The sequence below is a fragment of the Sylvia atricapilla genome, chromosome W (genome assembly GCF_009819655.1).
Source record: "Sylvia atricapilla isolate bSylAtr1 chromosome W, bSylAtr1.pri, whole genome shotgun sequence".
In the NCBI taxonomy this organism is placed as follows: domain Eukaryota; kingdom Metazoa; phylum Chordata; class Aves; order Passeriformes; family Sylviidae; genus Sylvia; species Sylvia atricapilla.
Genome location: NC_089173.1, coordinates 6,523,321 through 6,536,326, shown reverse-complemented (window position 1 = coordinate 6,536,326; position 13,006 = coordinate 6,523,321). Strand labels below are relative to the sequence as shown.

General features: G+C 52.1%; 1 long non-coding RNA gene across 1 annotated transcript in view; it reads right to left on the bottom strand.

Moving 5' to 3' along the window:
- Nucleotides 1–13,006, bottom strand: part of LOC136373384 (uncharacterized) — a 455,798-nt gene that overhangs the window by 43,714 nt on the left and 399,078 nt on the right. The gene's annotated exons all lie outside the window — the stretch shown is intronic.

The window sequence follows — 13,006 nt, the reverse complement described above, 5'->3', positions numbered from 1 at the left end:
CCCCCATCCAGAGCCACTGGCATGGCAGGGGCTTCAGCTGGGGCACAACAACATTCCCTGGGACACATCAACCTCCCGTGGGACACACCAATCCTTCCTGGGACATGGTCAGATATTCCTGTGTGATTTAGGAACTTCATTTCCAAAGGGATTCATGTACAGAGTTGGAAACTCCTCTAAAAGATGTGTATGTAGTTCCATCCATCCGTGCGTGTCCATCCAGTGGCAGCTCCCACTTCCAGAGGAAAGGGGGAACATCAGGGTGGGATCCTGCCCTCATTTACCCCCTTATTCCTGTGCCTGGCCCAGGCAGTGGTGGCACTGGTGGGAATGGAGAGGGAAGGAGCTCGTGCAGGGGCAGCCGGAGGGCTCCTGATGTGCATGGAAATAATCTGGCATCCCACGAATTTCTCTGGAAGCAGGAGCAGCAGCACTGGGGCTGTTATCAGCTGTAATAGGTTAATGTTAGACTCAACAGCCAGAGGGGAGGGAGCAGGGAGAGCAGGACGCAGCCTTGGCAAAGCCGGGTGGCAGCCCCATGGGAATGTCCCTCCTCTCCCAATGTCCCCTCTGAGCACAGGGCAGGATGCTCCAAACCCTTCTCTGTGTTCACACAAGTCCCCACAGCACCCAGGCAGCCCAGAGGGAGGAGCCACTAGGACCCCTCACCGGTGTCACCCTTCCACTGACAGTGTCACACCCATTCACAGTGTCACCATCATACTCATGGTGTCACCCTCTCACTCACAGTATCACACTGCCACTCCTATGGTGGCTGCAGACCCCTGTCCTGTTCAGAGTGCCTGAGGGTGCAGACGGGGATGAGAAGGCACCATCCATGAGAACCCTCACTCCAGATGTGGCACAGGCACCAACCCTACCCCAGAAATCCTTTCAGATCCCGGTGCTGGATCTTGCATTCCCAGCCCTCTCCTGCCTTTCCCTAGCCTTGCACACAGGTGATGCTCTTATGGTGCTCCAGCAGCCTTCTCCTTGTCTCTGCTGAAACTCAGGGTTCGTTGGCCTGGTGGCCCTGGCAGAACACTGAAGAGCAGGATGGGCCACCCCAGAGGTCACAGAAGATGGGACACTCCTGTGACTTTACAGAAGCTGCACAGTCTGTTGTGAAGCCTTTCCATCCCAAACCAGGTGTCCTGGGCCAGGTTGTGAGATCACAGCCCTCAGACCTTCCCTCCCAAAGCAGCCAGGCATCATCATCCCTTCCCTGTGTCCTGAGGGGCTGAGGTGACAATTGTGCAGCCTGCAGGGCTGAGGTGACAATTCTGCAGTGTTTGGAACAGGGACATGCTCAGCCAAGCAGTGAGTGCCGAGGGTACGGAAGTGCACATGGTGTGAGCACAGCAGATGCTTTGGACCATATCTGTGAGCAGCATTTTCCTGAATTTCTCATCCATGAGATCACAGATCAAGGCAGAGTAGGAAATAGTGGCCAGATCCCTCTTTCACAGCCCTCAAACAAATTCCCTAAAAGCTTCCCCTGTGTGTGCACAGATTAGGTCGTTAATGAATATTTTTGCTAAGCATCAGAAATCTGGCTGGTGCTGGAGTTCAGGTCAGTCAAGACCTTGGAGATTGTGCTGGAAGGATTTGGCAGCAACCAGCAATGGAGCTGGAAGCCTCCAGAGCTGTGAAGACACCGCCTCATCCTGCCACTGTTCCAGGGTCACTGGGTGGTTGTCCCTCTGCTGTCCTGGCAGGAATGTGCCAGGGAGGGGTCACAGCCAGGGCTGGGTCCTCCAGGGAAAAGGGGAGAACCTGCAGGGATGCTCAGCCCAAGGACAGACACCAGACAGGCTCCCACATGGAGAAAGGAAGGATCCAGGTCACTGCACACCTGGCAGGAGATCCCAAGGCTGGGCTGTGATGGCGCAGCTGGGACACATCTGTGGTGCTCCAGGTCTGCCTGTCCCACACAGTGTGACTACACCCCCGTGCCAGAGCCACCAGAGTGCGGCACTTCCCCAGGTAACCCTGCTCTGCCTCGGACCCAGCCCTCGCTCCTCCCCCCCGCTGCTCTGTCCCATGTCCCAAGCAGCCACTCCAGCAGCTCTGCGGAAAGCTCTGGGTTGGCAGGGACAGGCTGAAATGTTGGGATGGCACAGATTGGGCTGAGGGAATGGCAGGCACAGGTTGGGCTGTCTAGAAAAGAAGGGGCCTGAAAAGAAGGAAAAGAGAATAAAACAACCTTGGTAGGACAGGGAGTTGCTCCAGATCACATTTTCCAGACACGATCTCAGGCAGCTTCATGGATGTTAATTGACTTCTGCCCTTCCTGGGGGATGCACTGAGGTACTACAAATAATGGTATTACCAGGAGCATCGGTACAGATAAATTAATTAGGGGCAATATTTGAGAGAAGGAAAGCTGTTGGGATACGGAGCAGGAGGCGGTGGATGAACCTGCTCACCCACACCATGGCACAGTTCAGTCAGGCCACTGTAGACTTCTGTGGACTTATCCTGACTTATCCTGCCTCAGAACCAAAGCCTGCCTTACCCAAAGCTAAACAGATGCTCCATGAAAAAGCTGGAAGTAAACCCCAACTTTTGTAGCTGCAGGGAGGGGAGGGTACCCCAATGCCACAGCTCTGGGCACAGGGGTAGATCCTACAGGCCCTCCTGAGCCTGAAGGATCCCTGCTGGGTCTGGGCAAAGGAACAGCAGCTCTGCCAGAGGTTCCAGGCTGGTGTTTTATGAATTGAGTGGTTTCAGCCTCTGCAGAGGGAGGATGTGGCCACAGTGACCACGAATGGTCAGGCAATGGTCACATTCATGGCTATTTAGGGAGATAATTGTGTCCAAAAAGAGCCACCAAGAACAGTGGGGAGAAAAGCACAGCCCTGGGCTGTTGGATACAATCTGCTCTGATTTCCTGCAGTTCTCCCCATGTGGATCCTGGGCCAACAGCAGCGGCCAGAGCACTGAACAATGGCCGGAGCACCCGTCCCGCCAGCCCCAGGCCCTATCAGATCCTGCAGGGACACTGGGGCCTGGCTGGGCTCCTGCTGCTCTCAGATGGGGTCCTGCATTGTCTGCAGCATTTATTTCCATCCACTTTTGGCAGCTGAGGGACGTTGGGTGAGGCAGCTCCTGTTTTGTTGGACTTCCATGTCCCTTTCTGCTCTTCCTTCTAAACAAAGCCATTATCAGTGCCCTGATCTCACTGGGGGACAAGGCGAGGGACACTGCCTGCAGAGCCCTTCCCAGCCCCCTCAGCCTCTCCATCCATCACCTGATGCTGGGATGAGGCCTCTGTCCATCACCTGGACACAGTGATGGGGCCCCTCCATTAATCATCGAGGCACTGGGACAGGTGGAGGCCATTCAGCTGAATTCTTTGAACACTTTCTGCCTTCTCCAGAAAAATCAAAAAGAACAAAATGATTCCAGCATAGCAAAGTCCTGGCTATGACTGGACAGACAACAGGCCCATGGTCTGCACAGATCTGGGAGGCAGGGAAGGAGGAAAGGAATATGGGTCTCCAGCCAGCAGAGCAAGGCTGGAATGCTCTGTCTGAGGGCACCTGGAGGACACTGAGCAGAGGAAAATTTAATGGGAGCCCTGGGTCACCTCTTCAGCAGGTTGGCTCCTCCAGGCAGGAGCAGCACCACTGGAGGGATGTGAGAACAGCCTTGGACAGAGCCCAATGACAGAGCCTTTCCAGACCCTTGATCCAGCATCAGAGCATGAGCTAAATACCACTCAGAGCAGGGACAAGGAATGTGCTCCTGCACAGGGAATTGGTGCTGGCAGCTCCCAGGAGCAAGGTGCTTGTTATCCAGAGCAGGCACCCAGACCTGGCCAGAGAGCACAAACCATCCCACTTTTCCATCCTAACCCCCTCGGATGCTTTGGCTCATCTGGAGCTGCTGTTTTGTTCATCACTCCCATTCCAGCGTGTTCCCAGAGCTCAGCCCACACTAATTACAGCTGGAGAGGCAGGGATTGGGAGCATGGAGCAGCCGCCTGGATGCTGGGAGTCAGGGAATGCTCCCTGCCAAGGCTCCACATGTTTTTCCCAAGGAGTTGAGCAGATGGATGGGAGCACTCTCTGGATGTGCCCATGATCACACGAGGCCCTGAAATTCCACTCAGGATGAGAGCTCTTGGGAGAAGCAGAGGTGGGAGGGTCTTGCTCTACCAGCAAGAAATGGGGAGGGAACTGGGATGCAGAACAGTCAAGTGGGAGACTGGTGGTCTTTGCCTGATGCAAGCCACAAAGTCCAGGAAAACCAAAGGTATGTCCTGGTTGGAATAAATCCTGATGCCTCCGGAGAGAAGCTTCACCAGTGTACTGGGAATTCACTTTGCACAGGAGTCTCTTGTGCTCCCAGGTAAGATAATCAGTGAGGCACAGGATGGGCTTCAGCACCTCCAGAGCTTCTGGATGCGGCCTCAGTCTCCCTTCCTGGTGGCCTCCTCCTGCAGGAGCATCCCTGGATTCTCTGAGGTGCTGGAATGCCAATCTCCCCTAGGTGCATTGATGCCCAAGTCACCTTGTGTCCTAGGGTGACATTATGATGCTTGTATCCCCAATCATCTGTTCTGTCTGTGCTGTATGTTGTGTTCTGTACCTTTAAGACTGGTTCTGAGAGTGAAGCAGGGAAAGAAGAAGCGAGCAGTTTGTTTTGAGAAAACAGCCTTCACTCCTACACATTTTTTCTCCGGACTCAGTGTGTTCATCAGAGGCACAGACAGCAGCCAGAGATTTTTTTCTTTTGCTTTTAGTTAGTTTAGCTAGCTGAGGAAAAGAAGCTTCCTGGACTGCTTTTTTTTTTTTTTTTTTTTTTTTTTTTTTTTTTTTTCTTGGGATTGTTTAAACCTGTCCTGGATTGAAAAACCCAGAGAGACACTGGTATCTCACGCCTGTGGCCCACCGGGTCCTGGACCTCAGCATTTTCCAGTGCCAAAGGGACTGAGACTGATAAGAGACTGAGAGAGCTGAGCTAACCCATGGCAAGGATTTCTCTCAGTTTTGCCATCTCTCTTCGGAGAAGTGAGAGGTTTTACTGTATCATATTCATTCTTTGTGCTCCTGGGCATTTTGTTTGTTTAAATAAATAGTTTTTTCCACTTTTCTCTGAGGAAGTCCTTTTCCCGGACCGGCTGGGGGGAGGGGCCGTTTGGGTTTGCTCTCCAGAGGAACCCCATTCAGGGGTTTCCTCCTAAACTAGAACACCTTGGCAGCCCCTGAACCTCAGCCCACCCTCACAGGGCAGCTTGGCTTCCCCTCTGGAGTCCCCACATAGTTCTGTGAGGGATCCCAGTGTCCTCTCCTCCTGGGAGGTGACATTCCAGGTCACAGAGTTTTTATCTCTGTGCTAGTGGTAGGTGGGAAGGGATTGGGTCACCAGCTCCCCCAGATGCAGGTGAAGAGAGGGAGAAGAGGCCCATGACACCCAAAAAAATGTCACCCCAAGGGTTTTTTTGGTGCTTCCTCTGAGAAAGCCATTGCAGGGCAGTGCCCACCCTGAGTGAGATCCCTCACATGATTCTGTGGTGCTGATGGTGCTCCAAGGGCCCAGGAAGAGGGAACTGAAGCTGCAGAAGATGGAGAAATTTGGGCTGAGAGCAGTTGGAGCAGAACAGCCACCTCAGAGATCAATGTCTGCTTTAATGCAGGAAATTCCTGCCTCACAAACCTCTCCTCAGTTCAGGTGGGCACCAGGATGATGGGATGGTTCAGGAGGTTCATGGCAAGTAGCTGGATACAGGCAGCACTCCCAGGTAACATTTGTGAGAGCTCTGGGATTTAACTTTAACAGGCTGGAATGAAAAGCCTCATTTTCCTTGGAATGAGGGAATTGTGGAGATATCAACACTCCCTTATTACTGTAGTGGCTGCAGAAGCAGGGGCACCTCATCATGTGCAGTTTTCCAGGGAGAGGACAGCCCATTTTCCCACATTCCATGTCAGTGAAGCCAGCTCCCATCATCCCACATGGATTAAACCAGTGGAGAGGGAAACCAAGGATCAGATAGCGCATCGAGCTCAGGGAGGGGCAGGTGCTCAGCTACAAGTGGGTGTGTGAAATAATCTCCCACTGTCCCTGGTTTTCTGTCCATCTCATTCCTGGTTTCTCTGGGAAAAGGCTTCAGCCCACCCAGAGTGAAGAGGTAAAGTTAGGGTCCCTTTGAGAGGTCGGACCGAGCTACGACACATCCACACTGATGCAGTGATAAATGCCATCCTCCCGTTTATTGTTTGTGCATTCATATTTATCCTCTTACAACTTTATTGACATTACAAGGCACACAAAGAATGTACACATTTGCCGCCTTAAGGTGGCTACTGTATTAGCACCATACATCTACATGTGAACACCCGTTAGTACCTGAAACACCTTAAGAAAGAGAGGTGAATTTTTACTGTGCCACAACCTGAATTTCCACTGCGCCACAAAGGCCCACAGGTCCCACAGACCCAAGGAGCCCACAGGCCCCACAGGCCAAAGGGCCCAGTCTGGAATTGCTCACACCTCATTCCAAATACAAATCATGCCCTCCATCTCTTAGAAACTCCGCTACACAGAGGCAGCACAGGGGCAACTGGAGGGATCCCATCCAAGCTGGAGGATTTGCTGACAGTGGGTAGGAACCAAGCCTCTATTTTTTCCAAGTTGATTGGAAAAAACTCACTCTGGCTCAGGCCTGGCTCTGGAGTCAGCTCAGTTGATCCAGGCTGGGAGCCTTTGCTTTGCTCTCGTTTGGGAGGACAGGTCCAAGAGCCAATCCCTCTTCCCACCTCAGACAGGGATAGCAGCCTTTGTTCTGCTCCAGACAGAGCCAGGAATCCCAGAAATCCCAGGGGAAGGAAGACCTTTCAAACTTATCCAGACTAATCTTCAAAGATCTGTGCAATAGCTGGGTTGAGCTGCCTGAGCTCTCACAAAAAAAGTCTCAGTGCCAAGCTGTATGGCCCAGAAAAAACACCTCTGTAAATGATCCCAAATATCCCAGTACATCCCAGTCCCAACTACTTCCCAGTTCCAACCACTTCCCACTTCTCCTGCCAAGAGCTGCTCAGCTGCTCTCTGCACAGCTTATCCTACATGAACTCAGCCTCCAAACTCCAAACTTCACCACTGCTGGAAATTCATAGGATTGTTTGGATTGCTTAGCTCTGTAGTCCAAAGAAAAGGGCGTGAATTTTCCTTCAGCTGGAAAGGCTGGATGCAGTGGGAGAACCCCATGGGGCATCAAATGAGCTCAGAAGAGCCCTGGGCACAACCTGTGAGGTTGTATCTCACTCATGCCCTAAGGTGTCCTGGTGGCCCGGGAGCCTTGCTGGAGGGCACAACTCACCTGCCACATATCTCCCAGTCATCCAGGAAAAGACATGGACAAGCTGGAATGAAAGTAGTTTTAGAAAAGTGCCTTGGAAAAATGTAGGGAAAAGCAAAATGCTTGGGAAGGGGCTGAACAATCCAGCATTCCTTGTGATCCAGGGGGGATGGAAGAACGGACCTGGTGAGCTGCTCCAGCTGCAATTCCTCCCTCTGAATGAAAAAACAGGAGAAAGCAAATGCCCAGGAATGCAGGATGCATCCCCAGAGCTGTTTGCAAACAGGAAGCTTTTAAAGCCTCTCAGGAGGCTGTGCTGGGGCTTTAATCCCTAGCAGTTCATTTCTACCTCCTAACAGTTTTACTGCTGCCCCATTACCTCAGGGTCTGAGCAGGGCCTGAGTGGTGCTGGGAGAAACTCACGAAGTTGGAAATTTCAGGGAGAAGTAGTGGAAGAGTTCTGTAGATCCTTTCTGTCACCAGCGCAGCTTTGGGGAGAACACTCTGAGGCTTGAACGCTTCTCCAGACTCATGCAACCCCAGGCCAAGAAAATTGAGTGGAGATGTGAAGCAGAAGCTCTTTGGAGACCTCATCTCATTCCTGCTTTCAGGAAGGCAAAAATTCCCAACAGATGAGCTGAAAATAACCAAAAAATAAAAGGTTAAATAGACTTTCCTCGGCTGCCCAAACGTTTGGGGTCTGCAGCTGAGTGTCTCGGAGTGCTTAGAGAAGTTCATCTTTCCCCACGTCCAGATTCCCAGCCCCTGCTCCAGGGATCCTGTGCAATAATGCAGCCGCAGTCACACTCAGCCAAATCTGAAATTCCTCTGGGAAGTGTGTCAGGACTGTCACATGAGTCCCCCTCTTGGCTCATTGACCCCGATGGGGTGAAGGACATCCCTGCTGAGGGCACAGCACACTGGGAGGAGGGAAACTCCCTTGGAAATGCAAACTCTTTTGTTGGAGTAATTGGTGCAATCAGAACGGGTGGAGTGTGAAGAGAAGCCGGGCAGGAGGATCAGCTATAGTTATTCCAAACAAAACCTTTGGCAAGCCTCATGTCCCAGAGGGGACGAGCCCTCATCCCAGTGGAGGACACAAGCAGGATATCCTTCCAAAAAGGGGTCAAATTCAAATTAGTGGGAATTTCCAGAATATTTATTAATTTCCCTAAATGCATCAGTCTCTGCTTATACCCATTCCTGCACTTCCCGGGTGAGAATCAGCACTGAGATATCATCCTGGAGAGAGGACAACCAGGCTACTGGGAAAATGGGAATGGGCTTTGGGTACAGGAATAAACACTGTTTTACAGAAAAGAGGGAAGAGGATGTCAGAAGGTTGTATGGAAAAATTCAGAGAGAATAGAGAACGAAAGAGGAATGGAATAAAGCTGGGAATGGAAGGAAGGACAGAGAGGAGAAAAGAACCAGAGGGAGAAGTGAAGAGACAACATGGGCCAGGCTGAGACTCTCACAGGGAGAAGCTCCCTCCAGCCCAGCAGCCCTGCTCAGCCATTCCTTCCCCCTTGCTGAGAAGCTGGAATTCCTTTTCCCATCAGCACCATTTTGTTCTGCCCTGGTTTTCTCTCACCTGCTTTGTTCTTTCCCCTTCCAAGCTCTTGCTGAGAGAAAGTGTTAATTCTTTCCAGGCACTCGTGTCTTGCCATCCTGCCATTCCCTGCTCTCCCACTTCATGTTCTCCAGGCAGGCTCTGCTCCATCTCCTCCGGGGCAGCACCCTGGGAGCCCTGAAAACAGTTAGCTCTTCCCAATCCTGAAAAAATCAGACCTGAGGCTGCAGCCTCAGCTTTGCTGCTATTCCTTTGCCACAGATAGTCTGTGTTTAGAACTGAGGGGATACCAGCCACCGGTGGTGACATACAAACTCCCTGCCCACCATCCCAAAGTGCTCAGAAAATCCCAGTGGGGTAAGGGACAGGATGAGGAAGGCCACCTGACCCTCCAAGGCTTCCTGTCCTGAGCCTGTTGGGAAGGAAAGCCCAATGAAAGAGCACCTAACCAGCTCAGAGCCAGGCAGGAGCTGCCAGCACCTTGGAGCTGAATGTGTTTGTAATTCCTCAGCCTCCTGCCTCGCTCCTACAAACTGCCAGGATTCAAAGGTGAAATCCCTGAAGCTGCTCCTGCCATAGCTGTGGCTCCATACAGACATTCCTCGTTCTCAGCACATAAAACAGCTCCATATTCCAGGGCAGCAGTGCCACGGCAGGGACACTTTACAGTATGTGAGCCTGACTCCAGGTCTGGGATGGGGAGAGGGAGCAGACCCCTATTCCAAAGCAGGTGAGCCCTTGGCTTTATTCCTCTCTTTAACAGACACCATCAAAGGAGAGGACGGCTCCTGCAATCCCAGATGGAAATTCATGTGGGGTCAGGCGCAGTGCAGGAGAGAAAAGCCTTGATGAATCTGGCTGAAAGAACCTTCCCATCCCATCCAAACCCTGGCCCATGGACACCCCCAAAGCACCACTCATTCCAGCCTGAGCAACCCACTCCCTCTCTGAGGGCCCATTCCCAGCAAAAAGGAGGTCACGGGAAGCCTGGAGAGGGAAGAGCTGGCAGCAAGGGCTGCTCCATGGCAGCACCACCCAGCCAGCACCAGCCCCAGGCTGGAAGAGCCACCAGCTCCAGGAGAAGGTCCAGCAGGAGCTTTCCCTGGAATGCAAGCAGATCCATCTCCCACACACCAGAATTCCCAGGGACATAATGGTTTTCTATGCTTTGGAGGTTTCAGTGGGTTTTGAAAGCCTGACCTCACTTTGAGAACATGTGTGAAAGTCTAGCCACAGTTGCTCAGAGCAGCATCCAGGAATTCTGCAGCTGGTGCCTCCCAGGCTGGCTCTGGCAGAGCCTCTCCCCCTGCCCCAGGCTCCTGGCAGCCCCCATGGCCCCTGGCTGACCATGGCCAGTGTCATTTATTAATGCATTAATTTATTGCAGTAGCACTTGCAGGGAGGTCCCCAGACACCTGGGTGCTCCCAGCCAGGTCAGACCACTCAGCTCTTGGTGATCCAGGACATGGAGCTTCCGGGGGCTTTTCCCTCTGGAAACACTTTCCAATCTCTCTTGCACTGATGAATGACATGGAAGAGACAGGTTTGAATCCCCAGTCTGGGAACAAGGTGGTGAAGAGAGGGAGACAGGAGAACTGCCTCTGGGCCAGAGGGTAAGGCATGACCACGTCTGGTGGTACATATTGGGATATAGAGGAATATATATCCTATATATAGGGATATATCTATAAAAATACCCCAAAGTGAGGGCCTGGCTCCCCCTACTCCTCTTGCCCAGAGTTATTTCACCAACTGCTGCCTCCCATTTCCCAGGGCATCCAAAGTGGTGGTGAAGGTAAGAGCCATGAGAAGGAGAAACCCCCAGGACAATCCTGAGGAAATCAGGTTCCTGGAAGCAGCAAGCCAGGCTTCCTTCCCAAGCCTGTTTTCCATTTCCTATCCCTCCTCTGAAATTATCATGGAGAAATTTTTCTACCCCTGTTCAGTGCCCAATCTCTAATTGGGAACGCAGCTCTGGAGCCCATGGAAGTGTTATTTTTGGCACAGGGAATGCAGATATCTCCAAGCAGCTGTCAATCCCACTGACCTGAGCTTCTGTGCAGCCAGCTTTTTTCCCCTCTCTTTCCTTTCCAATGTTTTTTCCCACTCCCTTTTTTCCTGCAGCCAAGTTACTGTTTCATACCATTGGGGACCCTGACAAGCGCCAAGTTCCTCACAGATGAATAATTGAGATGTCCTCCTGCTGACCTTCAGTGCCTGCCAGTTCTGGCATCCCTGCTGAGGATGAGGTGACAGCCAAGTGGCACCATGTGCTCCATGCCCATGCTAAGGAGGGACAACCTTGTCCTGGGGAGGAAGGGAAAAGGGGGAAAATATCCCCCAGGAATGCAGCAGGAGGGCAGGGAATGCAACCTCGGCAGGAAGGACAGCACCAGGGGCAATCCAAGTGCCAGACACAAGCATGGCCACATGTGTGTCCCCAGCCACCTGCCACATGCGTGTCCATATCCACCTGTCACATGTATATCCACATCCATCTGTCACACATGTCCCTAGCCACCTGTCACATGTGTGTCCCCATCCCCCAGAATGTCTGCCCAGCACAAATCCAGCCAGGAAGACACACACACACACACACACACCCACCCACACACACACCCAAAAACCCACAGGAAACAGCACAAAGACCCTGTTGGTGCAGGTGCTGAAGGGGATGGAGGCAGAGGAGCAGAGGATCATACAATCATGGAACCTCACAATCTCTGGAGCTGCAAAGGACCCACCAGGGTCATTGATCCAACTCCTGTACAGATACCCCAACGACCCCAATCTATGCGTGAGATTGTCATCCAAATGCTCCTAGGGCTCTGGCAGCCTTGGGGCTGTGCCCATTCACTGGGGAGCCTGGTCAGTGCCAGACATCCTCTGGGGGAGGAACCTTTCCTCATGTCCACCTAAATCTCCCTGACACAGCTGCAGCCATTCCCTGGGTCCTGTCCCTGGTCAGAGATTGGTGCTGGCCCTCTGCTTCAGGGGTGCTCCATGGATATTCCAGGGAGAAGATGGAGGATTCCTAGAAGGTGGGAAGCAGACTCTGCTCCCAGATTGTGCCTTGCCTGAATTTCCGAGGCTGGAGATTGCTGGGATGGGAACATGCAGCCCCTGTGCCATGCTGGGAAGATCCTGGTGCCTCCTTCCCAGGGCAGGCCCCACTGGTGTTAAAAGTTAACTCAAACCATAAATGGAGGAATTCTTTCTTCCACATCCACTGTATTTGGATGGGAATCTCCCAGAAACTTGATATCAGATATTTCCTTTGGTCCCATGGAAGCTGCAGAAGATGAATCCAAGTGAAGACACAACCTATGCCATTCCCAGCCTGGGAGCTTCTCCAGAGGAAGGAAGAGGAGATAGAGGCTGGTTTAGACTATGGAAACATTGAAAGGAGCCAGTGCTGTAAGCAAAGAGGGTTGGCAGTTGTTGTTATCACTGTGCCCTGAGATAAACCAGGCGTGGGAACAGGGCTTCCAAAAAAAATACAAGGAGAGCCAGAGTTACTCCTGGAGAAGTTTATGGTGGGAATAAACACAGTGGGCTGTCCCAGTCTGGTCCAGTGGTGAAGGATGGAAAAAGAACCTTCCTCGCTAGAAGCATCTTTAAAAAGACACTCAGGTGCAGAGTAATTAGCTCTTGTGCACTCTCAGGTGCAGAGTGATCAGCTCTTTGGTGCATTCTCAAGTGCAGAGTGATTCATGTTTTGGGAGGCTGCCTGAGCAGCAGAGCCGTGTTTGCCACCCTGTGTGATGCAGGAGTAAAAACAGCAAGACAGGGTCTTTCTGATCTCCAGGAGAGCTTCTTTATTCCACAGATCCAGAGGGGAAAGGAGCCAAATGGTCCTATGGGAGAGGGATTATATAGGGTAGCTAGGGATGGGGTTTCACAACTTGGCCAATGGGGAAAGGAATTGGGAAAAGGACCAATCAGGGGAAGGATCCAAAAAGAACCAATCAGAAGGGGTCAAAACCAGGAAAAAGGGGAATAACCAATGAGTTATGAAATATTAACATAGAACTGCAAAGGCTCATGGGTTGAAGTATTTTTTCTCACCTTGAGCCACAAGGAAAACTCTCAAAGGGACTGCCCAAAGGAGAGTCCCTGTGAACTGA